Source organism: Pectinophora gossypiella, chromosome 12 (assembly GCF_024362695.1).
Source record: "Pectinophora gossypiella chromosome 12, ilPecGoss1.1, whole genome shotgun sequence".
NCBI lineage: Eukaryota > Metazoa > Arthropoda > Insecta > Lepidoptera > Gelechiidae > Pectinophora > Pectinophora gossypiella.
Window position 1 is genome coordinate 11,045,042 of NC_065415.1, and position 25,644 is coordinate 11,070,685.

Sequence of the window (25,644 nt, forward strand, 5' to 3'; positions counted from 1 at the left end):
ACCTTTTTAAATAACTTTATATTATCACATTTAGCAAAGATGTACTTGGCTTAAATAGGTGTAATCAATCTCAATGAAATACTCCCTGCCAATCGATCAACTATTTTCTCAAAGATCCCTGAACATGTCGCGACATTTGATTTGCATCCCGCCGTGATATATATTTTTTTTTTTTGACGTGACTTATTCTATATTTGCCGCAGATGGCATTAACTACTTGGCCGGATCAATCGCTTCATACACGCACGCCAGTTCAAAGTAGATGGTATTAAACCTTTTCTAAGGACATCTCCAATTTGGTCAATGTAAGTCCTTCTCGGTCTTTCTCTGCCAGCCCTACCATCAACTTTCGCTTTATATACCGCTTTTGCAATTCTATTATCCTTCATCCGCTCTACGTGTCGAAACCAACATAACATTCCCTTCTCAATCTTAGTCACTATATCGTGTTTTAGACCACATCTCTAAAAGAATTAATCGTTCACCAAAACACATTAGTGGATAAGACTTTTTTCTGAAAATGCCTAAATCTAGGCCGGATAACGGAGTGCGGAATGGTGTTTTTGAGACGGGCAAAATGGCGGGAACTGCGGGGTTCCCGTCTCAGTATTCGCAGCACTTTGCCAAATGCTCCTAGGATCCGGATTAACTCACATTGCCCGAATGAAGGAAACACGCACTCACACCTACACGTTCTCTTTCCAATTATCCTGCCAGTGAGATCGTAATATGCTTGAAAGTGTAAGAAGGAAGAGACCTGAGCTTTAGCGCATGAAGCGCGTCTCAAACGCTCCCAAGTATAAAATGAACATGTGACGTCATTAAATCTAATGGCGTTTTAAACATAGAATAAAGTTTGATGTTGTCTTTTATTTCTTGTTGTTGGGTTTGAAGTGTGCTCCCTACTCCTTCGATTAATTAAGGGGGATGCCTGTACTCAGCAGTGGGACGTATATAGTCTCATTATAGTATGTATTTATTTAGTCATGTAAGTAGTTAGTCAATTATTATAGGATACGAAATTATGCTCAGTATGTCATATTATGACATTTTAAATATATTTTTCTCACAAAGAAAAGGCAAGATGGAAGCAACTGCCCAATTTTTCCCTAAAAAAGAAGCATGAAGAAAAGTAGCTACACCGACAAGAGATGATTCTCACAAAGAAAAAACAAGATCGAAAAAATGTGAGTCGCACGGGAATTGAACAAGCAGCTCGTGCCAAGCCGGGACGAGTGTGTTAACCATTACACCACCAGGTCCTTCTCCTGTCCATTCGAAATTTTTCGATCTGTGTAATATCGTCATTGTCGTTCTATTCTCGTTCTCGTAATTACCCCACTGTGTTTTCTTCTATGTTATGATGTCCAATGTAAAATTCTATGTAATATTAGGCCAAATACTTTATTAAACGCCATAGCTTTAAACTAAAAGCTGTTACGGAACGGTGTAAAAGAGGATTCCGCAAATCTTAAAGGATTCGGAAGTTGGCTGCTATAACGCAGCACATGAATCAGAGACAACGAAATACTCTTATGGGATTGATCGCCGGGTTTTTGTTAGCTTAACCACGTAGAATGTGTAAGAGCTTATCTAATATAAACTTCAAGTAGGCAATAAGCCTGCATAATACATAAACATACATGATGTCAATTTCTTAGAGAATCAAAATAACTTCATTTAGAATTGCCTAGTCACTGCTCAAGGAGATAAAAGAACAGAAAATACCTGCAACTTTTGAGAAAGGGAATAGTTGTTGTACTATACCTTTCAACATTGATGCTTTCTGACTTCTAAATCTACTAAACACACGTAAATACACGTAAATAACACGTTTTTGTAGCAAGCAGCTAACGAAAAGGACCTTAATTTTCTTACTAATTGAGTGGCTCTACTAAATCTTTAGATCACTTTTAATCATGCATGCCCCGTTATAGTCTCTTTATAACCAAATAAAGATTGTTGATTCGATACAAGGTACACCTTATAAATTTAAATCTCGTTTATAATTGGAGGCAATTTGATCTGATTTCCGTTTAATTTTACTTTATTCGGTCTCAAAGGGCCAATAAATTGCGAGCGAAATATTCGGCGGGGCTCGGAATACCGCGGATGGTTCGCCCGGCGCCGACACAGCGTGCTCTTGCGCAGGTAAGTGAAGTTGCGTGTACCCCTGTCAAATAGACCCACTTTACTGCTGGTTTTGTTCCAACAAGCTTTTAAATTTAAACGAGAGCAATTTAAAAAACTTTGCAAATTTCGAAATTTTTCGGTACGGTTTCATGGCTGTTTTTAATTAAAGACCAATGTAGCTGTCCCTTCCGATATTTGTAAGGAACGTTTATTTATACGTGGGTATTTTGTTAGGTCGCTTTTTATTTTTGTTGGTAAGAGATATGGGGAACGGTCTACATGAATTTGTCACAATGAGACGGATGTCGACAATTAACCGAATTGATAATGACAGTGTGCGCATCGGACTGAAAATAATAGCAACAATTCATTACTTAAACTACATACCTCCACGCGTGACTGACAAAAAGCTTTACAGTTTCTACTTCTATCAGATGGATTGTGAGAGCAATAACCGACCTCATCAACCCTGGTGTCAGGGTTACTATTGAGCCGCTAAAGGCCCCGGACATAGCGCATGTAACGACTACTAACTTACATCAGTAAGAAGTAACCGGGACCAACGGCTTAACGTGCCTTCTGTTTTCAGCTTCCTTCTGAAGCACGGACCATGTTTCTTGCGGACAATCGGGTGATCAGCCTGTAATGTTCTAACCAAACTATGGGTCACAAACGGACTTTTGTGATATAAAGAAAAGAAAGAAAGAATCGTTTATTATATAAGGGCACCACAGTAACAAATATAAAACAAAACAAGGAATATTTATTTATTTATAAACAATAAAACAGACAAAAGAAAATAGACAATACAGGTAAGCTTACGAGTATCTCCAATAATAACACATAACTTACAAATAAAACACGTTATAAAAACAACAGTAAACAAGACAGTACAAATAAATAAATAGATAGTAAACATTAAGGCAAATTGTAATTGAGTAAATAGAATGGTCAACAACTGGTGATTGATATATGTCCTTACTGGGATTTGAACTCGGGACTAGACTGTTAGACCACAGAGGCCCTTATGTTGCTTATCATCAGAGACAAGTTGTGGGTTAATTACCGGATCACTTTGTGTCGTTATGGAAACATTACAGGCAGGCGATGAGTTTGTAAACATCACCACTACACACCACTTCATAGTATTTTTCATCATCATCATCGTCGTTTAAATGCTAATCGTCATCCGCAGGATATTTTCTAATTACATGTACCTCTACTTATACTAAAAGTGAACTCATCCGTAATCTGTGTATACTTTTCGTGACACCCTATCTAAAACTTAGGGGGATAATCCAGCTCATGTTTCTGAGTTAATATCTAGTGGAATTTTCAATCGCAACATTATGGAACTAGAACCGTGTTGGCCTAGTTGGTAGAACGCTTGCCTCTCACTTTGAGGTCGCAGATTCGAATGCAGCACAGAGCTAAACCAATGATGGAAGAAAATGTTTTCGAATTCATGTTTCGGTCAAAAATGATTATCACGTGCTCAGCGGTGAAAGAAAACATCGTTAGGAAACACACATTCCCCAGAAAAGAATTTTCGGAGGTATGTGACCTAACTTGTTTTGGGCTGCTTTCCCTTTGCGGGTTGGAAGGTGTCACAGCCAGTCGCTTCTGTAAAAAACCGGACCTGTCAAATCTTCAGGTTAGGTAAGCGAACCCTGTGAAAAACCAGATAATGCTAGGGAGATGATAAACAGTATGGAACTAAACATTCGTTGATGCAAGTCCGGTACCTGAGTTCGAACCAATTCCAATTTATATGTAAGTACGAATTTTTCGACATTTTAATAAATATATTCCCAGTTGTATCTCGAAAATCGTAACCCATTTCTTTAAAGAAATACCCAAATGTTGAAGAGGACATTCTTCAAAAACACTTGAATCTATTTTGGAATTCCGGTCCTATTCACGAGCAGTGCTCGCATTGCAGTCACGTCCATTGCCGGTAACATCTGTCAGTGAGAGCCATTTTAAAACTGATACCGCAAGAAAATTGTGTACTAACCAATACATGTTTAGGTTTCACAGGGAGATGTTTTGGGACCGCTTTTCAATCTTACTGCTTAGGGAAAAGGTTGAGTTCTCGATGGTTTATCGAACCAAATTTTGGCCGATGCCTGACACTTTTGGGCCTTAACGCCTTGGGTTACAGATGAAAAGAAGTGATGGAACTAAATGTAAGTTTTTACGAATGCACCCCTTTTGAAAAGAACTTTTACTCGGTTCGAATTACTTATGTTATTGGTGCAAGACAAGACAGTTTACATCCTTAATTCTTTGTAGTCGGAGGGGAATTTCAGTGTGTCGTGTTTTCTTTGTGTGTTTGAAACGGAATGATAAATATTTTTTTCAGATATGGAGTATTTATTGTTCTTTCCTGTATGTTATCGGTCCATAGCACCGCGCAACAGTGAACATAATTATGTATAGGGAGATACTTAAGTTTTCAGTATATTAAGTACATCGATTTTGATTTTCGCTCAAATTTCATTATTTCCAGTGTCATTATTTTTGTTCGATGACAAGTATATTGTATGACACACTTCTATTGCTTCCTCCACATTCACCAATCGTTTCATACACGTACGCCGGTTCAGAGTAGATCGTACTGAACCTTTTCTAAGGACATCTCCAAATTGGTCAATGGAAGTCCTTCTAGGTCTTCCTCTTACGTATTCTTAATTTAAATTAATACTGGTACATGAAACAATAATGAAAAGCAACAGCAAAAAAACTGTTACAAGCGAATAGGTAATCTGATTACTAATCAAACATCAAAACCGTCAAGACCACACGTTCCAACGTAGTAAGTACCACAGTCAAAACAAAGCAAGTAGCTCCAATCATTTCATGGCTCACTTCACATAAAACTTTTTTAGTAGGAACATTTCACCGTCAATCTGGCTCGTTTTACCGATAAAACAACAAAGGCACATGCTCCTATTGCGTCGGTTTAAGAGCAATCATCAAATCCTACAAAAAGATAATGGTTTATCATACTCGCCCACCCAAGGAGTCCAATTTTGGAACGTGAGGTTTATGTAACACGTCTTTTAATTCTACATCAACTGCGCCGGCCTAAACTCTTCGCGGAAAACCATTGCATACCGTTCAAAGACATTTTTTAGCAAAACAAAACTAAGAAAGTATTGCACCGAGAATTTTTTCCTCGAACGTTGGGAATTTAAATTCTTTCCCCTACTTACACAATCGCGTGTGGTCTAATTATGAATACGGCAAAATAGCATTAACTTTGTTGTTAAAGAGGTAAAAGCTGGCGTTTTCTTCGCGAAATGGAATAAAAGTGTAATGGATAAGGGAAACTTCTAGGCCTGTTAAGTGGCGATACCCTACTTCAGCTACTTTGCATTTTATGTCAACCACTACTTAGCTGTTTGTTTTACCTCCACGCCTACTTAAAGCTTCTTGGCTTCTTTTACCTTTTAACATAACTTAAATAACAGACATTTATTTCTTAAAGCTGGATTATTACTTTACTTTTACTTAGTATTTTTAAGTACTGAATTTCTGTAGAAAAACAACATAAGATAACATAGAATTACGCATGAACAGACACTAGACAGAGGCAGTAGACAAAGGTAGAATAGTATTTTCATACACCAAAAAACAACTAAATAAAATCTGTATATAAAGTGACCTAAAATATTACATATTCTTAATTTTACACTGCATTATGAAAAGCAGCAATAAAGTTAATCAAGTAATGTAACAGTAAAGATAGTTAGTTGGATGGGTACCCGTTTAGTATCCTTCTCTAGTCTCTTTGAAGCGTAAGTATGTAATATTACACCCATCTTAGCCGCTTGACGTATTTTAACGCGACTCCAAACGCAATAAAGATACATATATTTATAGAAAATTGAGTTCTAAATCAAACAGAATAGCTTGATGTGCTGATGAGATAGTGTGATGAGGTGCAAAAATCTTTTGCAACAAAACCTGTCTTTTTCTAAACTCTCAAATCTCATAAAGATAAATACGAGAGATAAGCGAATAACTAACCACATAACACCCAATTAGAGTTGAATTTGTTATTCAAATACAATGTGAATGACTCGATAAGCACTGAAGTGAAGCTTTAAATAATAGAAAAATGTTGGATAGACTACGTCCTTGTTTTTAAATAATCTCAGTCTTTTAAAGTATTAGATCTCTATCAACTTAAATGAATACTATCTGCTATAAATAAATATTTACTTTGCATAGATATTATACATCTTTACCTAGATATAGATACTTAGCTAAGATTTAATTTGGAAGGTCCTTGTATACAGGAATATTCCGGCCCAAACCTGTTTCTTTGTAGACATTATGCAGAGCTCAATAATTTAAGTGAAATATATAATAAAGTACATTTTATACGAAGGACCGGATGAAACCAACGGTGGTCCCTTAATTAAAGATAAAAATATCACTCGATATCATCTCATACTGTTTCTTAATGAGGATTTTCGTAATTATGTTTTGCTAATTTGTTCAAACCGTTTATCAAATATTTATAAATCACTAATCGAAATGGTAAATACGCATTTGCAACTGGTGTTGAACTGTTAATATTCAAATGTATTTTTTCAACAGCAATCTTGGGCTTGTCATCATAAATTTCCACTTCTACTCTTTTAATATATCTTTTTTAAATATATTAATATAATTCTGACCTTTCCGTTCGTGGTTTATCAAATCGAGCGTTACTCAATGAAATATTTTAATGCAGTGCTAAGTATAATACCGGGTGAGAACAATGAGCCATAAACAAGACCCGATATCAACATAATGCAATCCCATAGCGATGAAATGGGGGTTTCTTTATTTCAATAATACCTACCCGAGTACAAAGCAACAATAATAATGTAGAGTGTAAAATTACTTTGACTATTTTCAATGAGATTGCTAAAGGGGAAACGTATGACTTCTGCCAACAGTTATTACGTCTTTATAACGCTGTTTCCGTAGAACTCTGCCCTGTGTTTTGGATTAGGCCTAGATATAATGGTTTTGTAACGCGGACCTAAGGTGAAATATCACTAATACTTATTTTACCTTTAAACATTGGAATTGCTAACACAAATAGCACAAGACATCGGACAGTAGGAGGACTTAATTAAATTTAACATTTATTTGCAAACTAATATATAATTAGCAGGTTAAGTACCATTTTTTTTAAATCAAATAATGGTAATTTATATTATATGTAAACCATAAGTCAATCTACACCACTGGATTAAAATATACCACGTAACATCTCAATATAATATTTATCCACAACTTTATTTCTCATATCTTATTAGATTTTCCAATACTGTGATATGTGAGCACACAATGTTTAATAAAAACGATGAAATCTTATAGTAGACGCTTTCATACTTAGGTACAAATATTTAAGGCTATGAAATAAAAAAATAAGATGCGACGTCTTGACAATGTAGCGTACACGTGACAGAAGAGGCATAGAAAGTGGAAATAATATAGTGTGTAAAAACTTAAAATATGAATAACTTCACGCCCCATCCCCCGCCGGGTGCTGTCACGGAAGCGTTCAATTATTAACCTCACAGAGGTGCGCGAAGCAGTTGTAACATGAATAATAAAATACTAGAATACGCCGTAAAAACAGTGAAGAAACTGCAAGGGTGCAGCACAATGGCGATATAAAGGCAACACTGTATCTTTATATGCGTTGACAATGTGCATTGTGCCTTAGGACCTACAGCGGAACTCGCGAAGAATTTTAATATTCTCTACGAGATACAAGCTTCATCTAAGTTCATAGTCAGCCAGTTTGCGCTACATGAAATTCTTTTAAAATTCATGCCGGTCATTCAACCGTCGCATGCTAGAACTAGTGCACCGGGCTTTTGTGTATGAACATTGTGTGGACTGGAATTCTTTCCAGTCCCCTGTTGTTTCCAGGACAGATTCCATTAACTGCTGAAATTGCAATGAAAGTATATATCAGCATAGTACCATTTTATTATTTATTTGGGCTAGCAACAGCACCTTAATGAGTTACGTAAATGTTGTACTTATGAGGCCAATAAAAATTGCCCTATTGTACAATTGGTAACAAATTATGTTTAATATAATTAAATTTTAATTTTCTAGTGATTAACGAACAATATTGTTATTTGTTTATCGGCATTGAGCGCTTACTTTTGTATGCGCAAATGGCAAATTACAGCATCGATTTTTAAATATATAGCTTCAATGTAACCCCCAGATCTTTCTTTTTTACCCTCAGTTCAGAAGAAAATAATAAAAAATTGTTATCAAGAATATGCGTACCAGGCTTCTTAGCATTTAACGACATACCTAGTAGAGCTTCAGTTCCACTAAGCGAAGCCTTACAGTTGCCAATATATGTACGCAATACTTCTGAATCTGAATCGATATTGGCACGTTTATACTCCTATAAGCATGGGCTACTTCTGAGGATAAATCGTCGTAAATAAATGCAAGACTTAAAGCCTGTAAACCGACATTGATGGTGTTGTAGTGTTGATCTGCGATTTCAAGTGGCCAGCTGCCGATGCTAAAGTATCCAACGCGGACACAATATACCCTTATCAAATGATACTTATCTGAAAAGAGATATAAAACTGTTTTACTAGAGTAACATAATGTAAGTCAATGTTTAGGACTGTCATGTTTCACCAGAATCTCGCCTAGTAGTGACGTTGCGTCCTAAGCTTACTCGTTTTAAAGTCTTCTGAAAAACAGCCTCTCATAAACCCACATATTACATATAACAAAAAAATGTGATCCCTAGTTTGGTTATAGGACATTACAGGCTGATCACCTGATTGTCCGAAAGAAAAATGATCCGTGCTTCGGAAGGCACGTTAAGCAGTTGGTCCCGGTTACTGCTTACTGATGTAAGTTAGTAGTCGTTACATGAGCCATGTCAGGGGCCTTTGGCGGCTCAATAGTAACCCTGACACCAGGGTTGATGGGGTTGGTAATCCACCTCACAATCCACACGATAGAAGAAGATAAACCCACATCAGTGTTAGCAGTTAAAATTAAAATAATCTCACATAATCTATCAACATCAACCCACTATAGTTTCTAATCGTAGGCGAAACCTCTCACCAACCTATGCAAGTATTAAACTTCGAGATTTTCTCAAAACAAAATGAAAAGTCACCAAGTCTATTGTCCACCACCTCTTAGTACTTGGAAACGTCACCAGTGTTTATGATAAACACTGCAGCGGAACAATAAACACTACGTAGGAGTCGTAGGAGGACAGGCGTACATCTGTTATCACATCTACAGCCATGAATCAGCTATTTCGAACTAATTAAAGATAAACAACGTTTGATGCGCGCGCATAAGTTTGCCGCCTGGAGGTCTCTGCGTGGAGTAGAGGTGCGAAAAAGTAACTAGTATCAATAACTTGGAAATAATAGCTACAATGTACACAAGTATTTTAAGGTTAGCTGCCAATTGCTAAGAGCTTTTTAAATCACTGCAAATTAGCGTTACTCAACAAGCACACAAGTTTAAAAAAGTGTGAGATTTTTTTACACACTATCATCATAATGTGCTTTTTAACTTTACACCCAAATTTATTGGATCGACTATGCTTCTGTGGGAAATGCACTAGATAATGTAACAATATTACTTTTAGTTCGAAAGCAGAATGAGATTATATCGATATGATAATACAATGCACAGACCTTTAAATACATGTTTAGATAAACAGGGTAACAAACACAAAACTATGATCTAAGTACTTATAATATTATTATGACAACTATCCAACTTTTCGCATATTCTAGCCTTGTAGTGAGTGCTAGCTAAAACAAAGCCACAACATATTTATTTGTAATTAACCTAGTATTTAAAATCACCCACCCAAATACTACACCATCCCAACCCTAAACTTCGGCAAGATCAGATATTTTTTTTTAATAAATAATTAAGTGCGTGGAGAAAATTAACTCTTCTTCCAGTGACGGGGAGCGACAGGGGAGTGACGTGGCTAGTCATTAGACCCGGGTCCGAGTTTGAAGTTCAGGGGTCACTGACCGGCAGGTGGTGAAAGTAAGTCTTCTCAATGAATCTCAAGTTCAAGATTATTCTGGCAAGGTGAAGGACTTTTTAGAGTTATTTTAAATTCATATGTAAATTCACACCGATAAATTTGAATGCGTTAGTAATACCACAAATAATGAGAGGACTTAGCAGTCCCTGATGAGGTAAATCTAGCTCAGCTGCTGGTGTGGAGCGGAGAGTTGCCGTTCTATACGTAGTATTATTTAATATCGTCATAACATGGCCATTATTTTTGCCGCGCAACCAAAAACCGACTTAGTCATCTCACGTGCCACTCAGTCTCCAAGACTTTACGCGTAGCTGCAAGTATGGACATGGCATTCCAGGACCAGGATAAACCTGACCAACTACGCGCGTGTTCGTAGGCAGCTTTAAAGACGTACAGGTGGAAGATCATATCATGCGATTCACATCCTTACCGTTGAAGCAAACGCGGCGGAAACTATAACTTACCCCAAAAGTTTCTACATACCATGATTCCTTTTTCAAATTATATATTTTTTTGCCAAATTCTCCATCAACCAGTGCATTGTACAATCATCAATGGAATTCCTGGCAAGCCTCTGCCCTTGTATATATATCTGGCTTATCTGTGTGAGGTTAAAAATGACGAATAAAATACCTATATAAAAGTTTTTCACAGCACGTTCATAATAATTACATTATTATATATTTACGTACTACAAAGTGGTTAAAAACGAAATTCTGTCGGTCCGGTTCTCATAATCGTAACGTAAAAAATTTACAACAATTATTATAAAAAATGTCATAATACGAAAATTTGCATTTTAATAAGGGTTCAACGTCAATGACATAAAGTTGTAATCGTACTTAAGAGACAACGGCCAAATAACCGTTTGGTGGGTATTATTAAGTTTACGTTTGTATTCTGTTTTCATTTGACACACACCCTTTGGTGTAGGAGAATAGAGAGAGGCGTAGATGCGACTATTGTTTCATACGTTTTATTAGAAAAATAACTGTAGATCTTTGATAACATGATCACGACATTATTAAGAGTAAAACAAACGTCGAATAAATAGCAAAGTGATGAACTTTCCTTCCAAATACTAAGACATACTTATTACCACAATTTGTACTCTTTTTAATATATTTCGTTTTATGTTTCAAATTCATTATTAATTATTCTGCATGTCGGTTTGGAATTTATTTAACCAACTCGCCAAAAAGAAAGTAATGTCGTCTGTGATAGATATTTTATTAAACTTTATACATAAAATACAATCGCGTTCAACAGTTTTCCTTGTTCCTGACACAGAAATTTAATAAAAGGGCGGGCGCCCGTATGCCCATAGACAGGCCACAGATAAGATCATAGACACACGAAACACACCAATTGGCCGATACCCTTTCATACACCAATTCACTTTTATTGATCCCGAATACCGTGAAAACCGTCGCCCTAATAGAAATATTTAATTGAATTAAACCGGCCGAAAGGGTGACGGGAATTTCAATTAATTTAATTGAATTAAGCTTTGTGCTCTTTCTTATAAGTGAAAATATCTTTTCATATGACCATTCATGTGCCACCTTCATTTGAGAGAGCTTCATATTTGTACTTACTTCAAAACTGATTTGCATTGTTAATTTTATTTTGACAGTGGCCCTGATTCCTGCAGATACCTCCTTATTTTACTTTAAGTTATACCTGACATTTTCTTATCCCCCGAAAAGGAAAGGGACAGATGATTGACAGCTGTCAATTTTAGGACGAATGAGTAAATTAATAAATAACCCATGCCAATCAAATAGGTATCTCGCTGGCATGCAAACCGTTTGACGTGTGCTGTCAACTTAATTCTACCGGGTTATTGGCCAATGTAATTTTTTATAGGGTTGTTTTAGATTCTATCTCGAAAAAACGAATATGAACCTGTGTTTCGCAGCAATTACCATTAAAACATGAGATAACAAAACTTTTTAAGGTGTATTAACTAGAAATAGTATCATTTCTACGTAGCCAGCAGATAAGTCGACGCCCCGCTGTGTTACAATCAATTTATAGCATTACGTAGAGACAAACTGCTAGACTAGCGCAGTATGTCATTATCCAATAGATCAGGGTTGGCAAAGACCAAAAAAAGAATATTTTTAGTGAAGTCCCGCATATGTACATTTATTACGTACTCACAGACAGTGTAAGCAGTTGAGGAGCTCGGTAGCGTTAAACGCGCTCGGTCTGCGATTGTTGAAGTTAAGCAACTTTCGCAAAGGCCGGTCATAGGATAGGTGACACGAAAAAAACATTCATCTCGAGCTTCTCCGTGCTTCGGAAGGCACGTTAAGCCGTTGGTCCCGGCTGCATTAGCAGTCGTTAATAACCACCAATCCGCCCTGGGCCCGCGTGGTGGTTTAAGACCTGATCTCCCTATCCATCCATAGGGAAGGCCCGTGCCCCAGCAGTGGGGACGTTAATGGGCTGGCGATGATGATGATGACGTACTCACACGCACTGCCAACGTTGTAGGTACTGTCCAGACAACTATTTAAAAAATTAACAACTAAGTTTTCGAATAACGCGTGAGCCAGGGTGACATGAAGTCACATCATCACAGTACTATGAAAGATGGCAAGCCTTCCTGCCATTGGTTCATCATCATCATCTCCCTAGCATTATCCCGTTTTTCACAGGGTCCGGTTACCTAACCTGAAGATTTGACAGGTCCGGTTTTTTACAGAAGTGACTGCCGAAACCTTCCAACCCGCGAAGGGAATACCAGCCCAATACAGGTTAGGTCACATACCTACCTCCGAAAATGCATTTCTCGTGTTTCTTCCTGCCATTGGTTAAGACTATTTAAAAACATTCGTATATTGAAAATCCAACTTTATGATGTAAATTAAAAAGATTAAAATAACACATACATACAGTCATGAGCAATATAATGTACCCACTTTAGGACCCTGTTGCACTAACATATTTGTCATTTAGTGAGACTTACAGTTCAATTTGTCAAAAAAGTTAATGTGACATGGTACCAAAGTGTATACATATTAATGCTCGTGACCGTACATACATGCATAAACTCACGCCCCTATTCCCCGAAGGGATGTTTGCAGCCACTTTTGATACATAGTCCTAAGGTGAATAATGATAAACCGTATGATATATTGGATCAGCCTATCGCAACAAAAACAAAAAAAATCACAAAGATCGAGATTGTATTAAAATAACACAAAGAAGTAAAAATCTTTACATAAAAGTACATAAAAATAATTTCTTAAAACAGTTCTTTTAAGTTGGTACATTTGTAACTTAACTTCGATATAAAAACGCAAAACGACGACGTTCATTCGACGTAAAACTCTTCCAATTAATAAACTCGTATTAAATATACCTTCCTTTCATCCTTCATCAAGCACAAATCAATTGACCACATAAAACCTCTTCAGCTTAAGATATTACTTATCACGCTGACCACGGAGACTTTGTGCTTTGTAATTTAATTACCACTTTGGCTGTTTACTCGCAGTCCATTGTCAAAACTGTATACATGTCAGCCATTGTCTGACACACGTCATTCCCGCGGACATGTCAAATGTCGATTATACGTCACCATCTGACGTTTGTGAGCTGGGACGTCTCCGAGGAATGTCGGCTTGACGTCTGACGTTCGAAACTCGAAATTCGAAATGCAATAAAAACGTTTTAAATTAAAAAAGGATAATGTTAATAAAATATACTTTTTTAAATAACATTAATAAGCTCACGATACATGTCATGAACATACTCTCAATCGGACTAATGAAAGGCACATGGCAGAGGATATTTTCTTCTCTCGTGTGACTAGTGAGGTCAATGACCAAAATCATCAATTCCGATTCCAGGGGTACTATTGAGCCGCCAAAGATCCGTGACATCTTAATTAAGTACCTATAACGACTACTTTTTTGACGTGACTTATTGTAGATTTGTCGCAGATGGCATTAACTACTTGGCCGGACAAATGGGGAGTGCTGAAGGCTCTCACCCGGTACAATGTTTAAGACAACAGGCCTGAGGGTGCCCAGTTGGGCAATAACGTCTACACATACACCTGTTTGAATAAACGTACGCATGTAAGTGACCTGGACCGACGGACAATCAGCTTATTCGAACCAGACTAGGGATCACAAATTGATTTTTGTGATATGTCCTCCACCTATATACTACAAACTGCCTATATACGTCCCACTGCTGGGCACAGGCCTCCCCTCAATCAACCGGATGGTTGTATGGAGCATACTCCACCACATTCCTCCACTGCGGGTTCCTCCACCTACTATGTCCATATGTCCAATCACTACCACCATGACCACGGAAGCCGTTAGATAAAGGATAAGTACATCAACAGCTTGTCTCCTGGTGACTTGACTGCCCACCCCAATAAAGCGCTAGTTCTTATATAGGTCTATAAATTTAAATCATAAAATAAAAAACTGACCTTCATTTCCGTTAACATTTATCTTTAGCATAATAATTAAAATTTAAAATCCGATAGACAACTGCATTTCTCTTAGCATCATTTCCGACGATACTCAAACGATTATACGTAATTGAATATATATTGCACTATCAAAATTCAGTAGTTCATAAATTAACAAAACTGTGTTTTAATTGAAAAACTTGTTTATAGACATTCACGCACTTCGTTCTGTGATTTTAAAATTTATGTTGAGCATTTCTTCCTTCCAACTCATATCGTTTATTTTACTGAAGTCAAATAGCTGCCTCGGCTTTGAAATACATATTTTTTCCTTTGGATATATTAACATTTTTACACTTTTATAATTATTCTATTTAAATACATGTGTATAATTGTTAGATATCTAATATTAAGAATACTAGCAAGCTAATGACAACAATAATAATTTATAATTCATTGTATTTCTTGAATTCTGCATGATTATACGAGCACACCTTTAATAAACATCCAAAATAATTGTGCATTTGAATAAATCCCTTCAATCTACCTTGAGTAAATTAAGATTTCGCTGCCACTAGGATTTCTGTTAATTGAACGAGAGTTTTGACCCAAACGATCACGAAAAACTGCGTATTTTCTTTGGCTGACAAAGACCACTGGTATGACGAAATGTGTAGGGTTCAATTTAGAAGGGGCAAGATTTGCTGGCGTAGGTACTGTGACATGTTTATTTTGCGAAATCCAATTTTCTGCTGACATCTCATCTGTCAAATGTAAACGTGGGGCGTTGAGTGTCTAAGCAATACACCCAACTACTGGATATTTTAGTTTCAGCGAGAAACAAAGAAAATGTTGTCTAGAGAACGCAATCGGTCACAGCAATAATTTAAATGCAAACGGACTTCATACAAGCGAATTGCGGGCTTTAGCCCAATCATTTGGAATACAAATTGTAAAGGGATGGGGACTTACAGACGTGCTATATGGAGGCTATATTACAGACCATGAATCTCAGGGGATATATTTGTGTTAAGCGCACATAACTTAATGAAGACGGGTCAATTTCCCTATGCCTCGCAAAATGTGTTCCGTGTCGTAAACTCCAAAAGATCCGCATACCAATTCGAAATATCCACAAACCAGCGTTCAGAGGACGAGTAATTACAGTGCTTATCCAATTTGGCAGGGCAGAAAAAGGCGACCCCCCTTGTACAGGAAATTTGTTTTAAATTTCGACAACAATGGGGAGATTGCAAGTTGGATAATTGCGTACGGGAACCGTCCGTGACGGTATAAATCCGCCAGCAATGAACGGTTAATGATAGCTTGCTCAGGTTAAAACAGCGTTCTCAATGGACTCATGTGCAATCTGCACATCTCCTCGCGTCTCGTGTCGAGCCACTTTACTGCGGCAACTGAGCCGATACGGAAACTTCTAATTGAAATGCAACCAAACGAGACTCTTTTGCATTTTGTTGGAGGTTCCCGGAACAGTTGTTTGGCAATGTTGGGAGGTAATATTAAAGTCGAATGGAGATGTGTTTATACGGCTCATTATTTTTGGAGTAGAAACTTTATACTTCTTATAAGGACTAAACTTCTGCTAAAAACACATTAAAAGGAAACTACCATTTTATTGAGACATTTATAAATCTTGTCTACTATAATGTTATAAGCAAAATGTATTCGACAAACAAAGCGAACTAACATAACTTTAGACCGACACCTTGCATTAAAAATATAAGAAATACTTCTTTAGTTTTTTACTACGTCAATAAATCACAAAGATTATAAATCGTTTTTACAACTCAGAGTTGATCTTAGAAACTATCGTAAATCATAAAATGCGAAGGGTGATCAACGAAGGTCCCGGAGGAACGTTCAAACATCCTGACTATTCCGAAGATAGACGGATAATAACTTTCTACGTTATTTCCTACGTAATTAGCTTTAATATCCGCTGTAAAAGTATAAAACTTTAATAAAAAAATCAAACAATCATAGCGATAGTCATCAACTATAAAAAATACCCAAAGCAAATAAATAAATAATACTTTAATCCACGCGTCGTCGATTGTATGACACACCAACGGTGAAGTAGGTGTAAACCAACATTAAATCGAACCTGGCACCGATAAATTGCCAAATTATTTAAATCTTGTGTGTCCTCATACAACGAAAGTATGCGTAATATTTTAATAAGCCGACAGCCTTATAATACCTATTCATAGTAATGGATGAGCTTCATCATGCTATTTATACGTGCACACATTATTTTTAGTCATAACATTATAAATCTACATAACAACATAACATAAACAGCGTATATACGTCCCACTGTTGGGCACAGGCCCCCCTCAATCAACCGGAGGGGGTATGGAGCATACTCCACCAAGCTGCTCCAATGTCTGATTGACCGAAAAAGTAAGATGATTCCGTGCTTCAGAAGACACCTAAGCCGTTGGTCCCGGCTATTAGCCGTAAAAACACCTCCACCAACATTATAAATCTACAACATAAGAAAATGCGAAACGTATGTAAGGCGTTCGTTCTTGAACTAAAGTAGTCCCTTAAACACGTACGTGATATCAAGTTCGCCAGGAGACACACAAACAGCAAACTTACCATCTTACATACATGGTGTGACACTAATGGAAACCTTAATTAATGCTCAAACTTGAGCTCCGAATCGTTGGCTGGAGACCACTAGTCTTCATTATTACATTTTGTTGGTGTCATATAAATAAATTATCCGTGACAGTACTCGTCTCACAAGGGACATTAATAACTGGTAGTACAATGTGCATTACAATAACAATTGGGACAGGAAGCCTGTAAACCGATTATGTTGATCGGTCGTCAGTCAATATGACATGGACACAATCGATCGCATGGATTTATAAACAAGATATCGGCGTTCAGATTTTTATCTAACAGTACTTTGAAACTGTTGCGTGAAATGATCGAAGTATGTCTTTTGAGTATTAAGAAGCCGATGGGACCAGATGTTTGCATATTGGCTGCATAACTAAGGATGCAATTAATTTCTGAATTGAAAAACCTGTTTATCGACCTAATTCACCGAGACATAAATTGCGTCGAAGTCAAGTTTAAACACATTCCAATGAACTTCGCTCGCCTCCAACGACAACAATGGAATGCGAATAAAACTTGCAATCGCAGAGACACTAACATTATAGGGCACAATAAAACCCGAGGAGCGACTCAACGACCAGTTTACTTAAAGGTATTGCTTCAAAGATTACAGTGATGCGTCAATTCCGTGAGATAATTTTCAATAGTAAAATAAGACGATCAAATAAAGGGCGGGATAAATTGCAGTCCTCGATGTCGGGTCGCGATCGAGCGGTGCTGATAAAACGCAAAGCGAGACTGCAACAATAACCGATGCACTTCCTTTGACAATAGTCGCGGGCGCATCGACCGGACCCGTAATTTATACGACGCCCTGAGATCGCAACGATACGCCACACTAAATCGATCAATAATCTTAGAAAGTGATAAGGAATAAGGGAACTATCAAATTGAAACGTCAGCGGTGTATAATCAACGGTCGACAATTTATTGTGGAACCCACCTTGTGGCGACTAGTGGGAGCAAACTCGAAACAGTTTTATATTATCTACGATCTGTAGTTATGAACTTCCAAACTGGAATTAATTTGAGATCCTTATAAGACCTTGAATTGGTCACTGACTTTAAATTCAAGGCACATCACAATAGGTACGTTAATTGAATAACTTGCCTATACCTATTCTCTCTGAATTCCATGTGCTATCATACATCTTTCGCGAATTTCTATTCCATGAGCACGGTTTCTGGATATAATTGATATGAACGAGTACATAGACAGAGCCCCGGTGGTCTTAGTTCGCTCTTCCTTTCTACAATTCAAATTGATGACTTAACTTACTGGATAAGGTAGCGCATACAAATTAAAGTGTGAAATAATTACTAAATCTGGTATGTAAGTATAGAAAATACAAAGTAGCTACAGCGAAAGCTTTTAAAGACAGCGTTTTTAAGAATAACGCAACGCAGTAGTATGTTGAGCATGTTTACAAGCTTATACCATCCAGTGGAATGATATTCAATGTAGACGATATGACTGGCACTTACACCACGGATGTGGTCGAGAACAAGACACGGCACGCTCAGTTTGTCTTCGCCAACAAACACAAATATTAGGCCCGAACAAGCAACGAAACGGAATAGCAAATCACACTGTATTTGTATAAGAAGCGTACTTCGGAGCAGGTTTGTATCTGTAAACAGAACAGTGAAATGTTCAATACAGTTAGCTGTCAACGTCACTTGGAATGTCGCTAACGAAATAAACTGTTTCTTACATGCGGACGTAAAATTGGAAATTTACTGAGGTGTCGTAAGAGTGAACATCTTTATGGCAATCGTAAGACACGCTAAGTACACATAAGGTGCTCATTATACAAAGCCTGAAATTGCCATGTCATATCGTCGTCCTGCGTTTAAATGTGCACGGATCGTTACAATTTTATGTCTTTATGCACAAGCAATTATCGAGAACAACAATATACGTTTTTTTATCTGGAATCTTAAACGTCTCTATTACCGTTTAAGCTAAGTGCGTTTATGTCATATCGGGTTAAGTCACATGTGATCAAAACATTCACATGGTAACTTGGTAACGAGGGAATGCAAAAAGTGGTCCTTCAATGTCCCGCCTCTGCCAGGCAAAGGCTCGCTTGGCAACTAAAAAAATTGCATTTTATTCATGGAAGAAACGTTAACATCGAGTTTATGTTAAATTTCGTAGTGTAATGGAAACAATGCATAATGCATCGGGCTTGCTTGACACAATGACATATGGAGTAACTTTTCTTTGACGTTAGGGCCTGGACCTGTATGTAGAAATATCAAAACACAAGACTACCAATAACTTTTTCATAGTTTTTCTCGTAACGCCCAGTTAGCATTTTTTGCCCGCAAGTTTTTAGTATCGATTTATTACGATAAAAGATCAATGTTCGGTTTTAAGTGGACGCTGCGTTTGCGCATAATTGGGAGCCCTTTTTGCACATGAGTCGAATACGAAATGACCCACGCAACGACTCAGTTTCTTATGGAGATCTTCTTTGGTGTTTCTGACTTGTATGGGCAGAACCCAAATTCATTGTTTCTGGTTTAAAATCAATGGCATTATCAACTGCACTGAATACTTTTAATGTTCCAAAAATTTTGCTCTTCATCAAAATTCCTTATTATTATATACTTTCTTACTTCTCAAACAGCATTAAATGATTTTTTACCTTCCCATTGTTATTTATATACGAATCGTAACGTCCTACTCTTTGATTGATATCAACATGAAGAATTCAAAACACACGCTGGTGCGATGTCGTCGATAGAAGAGTACGAACAATATGCGGCGAGGGCGCGGGCGTGACCTGCGCGTGGGCAGCGTCGGTGCACATTGTTCAACCGATCCCGCCGATATTAAGCCCAAATATTGAGGTCGCGATGCTATCGTAATTATAATGTTCTTTTATTGGTATTTACTTAACCATAGACGTGTGATCATATCGGGAATTTGATCGGTATGCCGTTATAGCTTTCTTCTGACGATAGATTCTAATGTGGAAAGTTGACGGTCATAATATTTGTTAAACATTAGTGATTACGAACTGGCGCGCTGTGATAAAGACTGGGCAACTAGGGGCTATAAATCGTTTATCGTGCCGTACAATGGGCTATATAAATTCAACTAATGGTAATGAATAAGTAAGCGGTAGCCTTTTAAGGGAAATGTGTCGCCAGGAGAGAAGTGTAGAACAGAAAACTGGAAAGTGCCCTTATTCTCATAGCGAGCAGAAAAGGAAAGCAATTAAGGCGATTTAGAAATCTTCAATTCTGACGTAACTGTGGTAACACAAAAGGGTAAATTCAAATTGGTACGTGACATCACGATTTAGCATGAGTTCAAGAGTTCTGGAGCCGTGTCTTGGCTAATTAACCGCTGCACGACACTAGGAGTCACCTCATGAGATCATGCCATCATGGTCGGGAAGCAAATGGGACCTATTAGTATATGCCAGGAGAGAATCCGCAAGGCCAGGCGCCCCGTCTTGTTACTGTGGCATATTAGGTGCGCCCATTAATCACATTTTATTTGGTCCATCTTCATTTGTACTTGGGTTATTGATGAAGATAAGTTACACTTTCTGTGGTGGATTTATGTTTATAGCAGGAGTCTGCACTGCTATCTTAGTTTTCTAGACGTTGTTTGAAAAGTTGCTATTTTTAGTTATTAAGTTTGGTCCACGTGCCAATACACGTTATAACTGTCTTATGATAATTTGTGTCGAACTGATTTTGGATTAAGATAAATACATACAAATGTGTAAATATAAAAAAAAAACGAAAATTAGGCCTGCCTCACGTTTTCATAAATATGAAATACATTATTATATTGTAACCTAAAATACCCTTCGAATTAAACAGAAACACTTATCAAATTAAATCAAACCAAATTAATAAAACATTAATCATTTAAACTCCCACATGTAAACTGCCATTCAAATATTCATAAGTGCTTAAAAACATAAAAAAATATAAATCCCCTTTTTAAATGAAATAAATGGTAAGATAATAAAATAAATTTAAAAAACCAAAGCCAGAAAACTAATCCGCGTATAAAGAAGCAAAAAATACAACATTTTTTAATTTTAGTGGCAAGTTTATGTAAATGGAAATTAAGAAGCAAAATGTGATCCCTGATAAAGATCACATTGTTGATTACAGTCAGAACGTACATGACAGTGTATGATAAGTATCAGTGATAATTTTTATGAAAACCTTTTGGTTCGTCATAAAATATGCATAATGTAATGAAAAATACGAAGTTAGAGGTGACTCAACAAGGATGACGTTCGATTTCTGAATCTTTACCTACCCAAGTACAGAATACTGAACTCTACAAATCGTTTAAAAGTAATGAGTTGAACGACATTATAAATTAAGGCAAATGTATCGTTCGAGGTTATTCCGGAGCTCGACTAGGATATTATGATTTGAAGAGCGATGCTCGTATTTCAATATATGAGGACGCATTCACTACTTTACGATCCATTGAACTTTATGAGCACCTTCCTCCAATAGTGGACCAATGTGCCCATACTAAAACAAATTACAGTCTACTAACAAATAGAAAGTCTACTCGTCGATTTGCTGACGCTAATAAAATCCCTAATCGGTTCAAGCACGACCGCTTGTCATAAATTATGCACTAAATCATGTTATATGTGAGTTCTCTTACACATAAATTGTATATTATTTTCGACTGGGACAAGATGCTTTAGTTTAATAGACATAAGTCATAAGTATCTATTGTAAGTCACGTGAAATCAGAAGTAGTAAAGAGGGCAAAGTAAAGAGAAGAACATGCTGAATAGTTAATGAAACATCCAAGTATCTCTATATAGGCTTTAGTAGGAAAACATACAATACTCTTTTAAAGGAGAAACTGTTTAGAAATGCCTCAAAACAAATAACACAAACACATAAAATATCTTCTAACGTATCTATCTAAAATCACGGAGAGGCAATTCGGTCCGTTTTGATAGAACTGATAAAATATTAAAAGGGCACTCGGCTAAAATTCAAGGAGCTATTAAATTTCAGTTGGCTCATAACGTATTCAGTAATTTGCCCATACGTCTTGTTATGGTCGTTCTGTAAGATTAAAACCCTGGCCACCCTTCATAAATCGTACCCGCACACCTCACTTACTAAATTATTCATCTCCCCGAAATACGGAAAAACGAATCCGAGTACTGGCCAAATTGACAATGTCTACATAAACCCCATCACATGGACCAAACAATATAAACCAACGAGAATAATACAGAAATAGAAAAACAAGACTGCTTGTCTGACCTTCCAACCTGCAAAGGGAATACAGGTAGGTCACATACTTCCGAAAATGCATTTCTAGGGAATGTCGGTTTCCTCAAGATATTTGAAAACAAGAGAATGTTTAATTTTCAAAATTCACAAGTAAACATAATTTAACTGGGGCTTCAGACTTTACAGAAACACAATCGTTGATTATAAAACTACAACTAAGTACTTAACTAGTGCCTATGCCTAGTGATAAACACAGTGACAAGATAAGTACTAACCCATCACGGTAAAACGCATTTTCATTTTCTTTTATATAGCTTTAACAACAGTCTGACATACCTAATTACTCCTAGACGGATGATGGAGTGTCGTTTATTTTACCTATAAATATCTTTTCTAAGTGGGTAAAAAAACAGTCCTTTAAAAAATAAATTTAAGAGTGCTGCATCCACTACAGCAGACTATTCACCTACGGTCAAACCTTTAAAACCGTCCGTTACCAGTCTCACTTCAGAGTTAACCTCAAATAAAATGGATTCTATGCATATTAGAGTATCATCATATGGGCGGGATGGTGTTTTATTTGCCACAAGGGTCGCGTTTATAGACATTTACAGGGGAAGTGTCAATAGTAAAACCCCAATGAGGTCATTTACTGTTTGACCAGTAACAAATTTCGGATTGGAGCCCACACTTTACCCTACTAAAAGGAAAAATGACTGGAGAGCAAAACAAATTGGTAATACTAAAAATGTTGGTAGTAATTTACTATTCACTCAGATTTTTTTTATACCTTCTTAAAATAACATCTATAAAGTTCTATGTATAGCTATTACTAGGCCTCATTAATGAATATATTGATAACTACGAAAGAACGCGAAGCATAGATAAATAAGTTTACATTAAACAGAAGGACAAAGCACATGTTAACTACAGAAATAAATGCGTTATATAGACGATTATATTAGGTACTAACGATTCACAAAGTGCATTAAAATCTTCCCTGCCAGCAATGTCGTAAATTAGCTCCATATTACCGTGAACAGGACCTACTGCAAAATTAACCACCGGACGCAAAGATTAATCTCCCAAACATCGTTAAACCCAAATGCCCTTATCCCATAAATTTTAATTCAGAACACAATCCCACAAGTGAATTTAAAGTAACAGACAGATATAACTTCCAAAGAGTACGTAATACAGAGAATAGAGCCAAAAGTCCCTACAAGAAAACGCGTAGTCGCTTTTTCTACTCGACTGGACCCAAGCGGTTGTGATGACTGAAGACTGAGAGTATCAGCGAGGTCTAGCTAATTGGCACACGTTTATAATGTTTACTCCTTATTTCCAATCCACCGGGAAAGTATTTTACTGCCAGTTCACCAGAGAAGTGATTTACTACCAGAGTAAACTTAAAATACGTGATAAAATTCAATCATGTTCGCGGGCGGTTCCGAATCCGTCCGACAATAATGTTTTATGGTGACGTTGCACCCACGCCAAGAATCAACAGTACATTCTGTTTGAAGAGGAATGAGCTCAGCTAAAATGTTGTATAGTTTCTCTCCATGTTACAATGTATGTTGTCTATAAATAAAATATAATACGATACTTCAAATATAACATAAATAAAGGACAAAGAAGTAAAATTTACTGACCTTCCAAAACGTAATAATGAACTTTATGACAATGTTAATGAGGAAATATAAGAAATGCAGTGCAGTTGCTTATTACCTCCGGCTAAGTAGTAAATGCCTTATACAGCACCTACAATAGTAAGGCAAATAAAAAATAGCTGTTAAAAATAAATAGATGTAAGATACTTACATCTATATGCGATTAAAAAAAACTCTTTTCTTCCACAATTAAAACGAGTTTTTAGAATAGCATCTCAATACTTTCAAGCTTTGTAATACTTAAGCGTATATTCGTTTCATGTAATGATTACCTAAATATATTATAAATAAAAAAAAATCTAATCTGAAATCTAAGTTAATCAAATTACATTCATCATCATCATTACTTTAAGAGCCACGCTCTTCTCGGTGTAGCATTCTCCATGCTACTTTTTTAGGAAAAAATAGGGCAGTGGTTTCCCTCTTGTCTTCCGCCTCGCAGTATTCTGTCTGACACAAGTGAGATGGCACTCAGATCAGTTTACTTCAAAATCGTACTAGGACTCGTCCTCAGCCTTTGAATAGTGCTGACAGTGACAGTTACAGTTAGTTTTTAACCTGACAGAACGCCTGTAGTCCCTATGACGTCCCCCTTCTGTCCTGCATTGCCGTACCTATGGCTCCCATCTCCACCTCTGCAACCATTGAGGTCTTCACCCGTATCCCTGGGCAAGGGTTTTCCTCGGGAGTCAGTCACCATCTCACTCCGGCCTACTGAAGTAAATTTACTTATTGCATATTTTTTATCCATATAATTAAATGGAACCAACGGGAAGCAATTAACATTCGCTATTTTATTTACAGCTCATAGTTACAGAAAACTTAAGAAGGCATTGTTTCACGTCGTCAAAAGTTTGCCGTTAGACCTTTTAATTTATTCCATAGCGCTTTTATTGTTTAAAGCAACTGAAAGCAAATTATCAAGCAATTAATTTGTTTCACAACATCTGTCGCTTTCACCTGCACAATCTAAATTATCTTCAGACTTCACGACTTTATTTATGCCCCTATAATTAATTCATGGTTTAACAACCCCTTAACCAAAGGGTGTAAACAAGAAGGTGTTAAGAGGCCGTATAGACTACCGTACGGTATAGGATTCTCTATCAAAGTTTGAACTTTGCTAAGCAGAAAACAAACATACATACATATGGTCACGCCTATTTCCCATTGGGGTATGCAGAGACTACGGAATTCTACTTACTAACGAGGCTGATTTGCTTGCCAGAATACAGTTAACGAAGGCCTTAAAACAAAATAATGTACGGGAATGTCAGTTATTGTAGCTACAAAGTAACATACACTCATAAACAGCCTATATAAGTCCCACTGCTGGGCACAGGCCTCCCCTCAATCAACCAGAAGGGGTATGGAGCATAATCCACCACGCCGTGGAGAAGAATCGTACTATT

General features: G+C 37.0%; 1 protein-coding gene across 4 annotated transcripts in view; it reads left to right on the forward strand.

Moving 5' to 3' along the window:
* LOC126371179 (uncharacterized) overlaps positions 1–25,644 on the forward strand; it is a 729,644-nt gene that overhangs the window by 499,806 nt on the left and 204,194 nt on the right. The window lies entirely within an intron of this gene.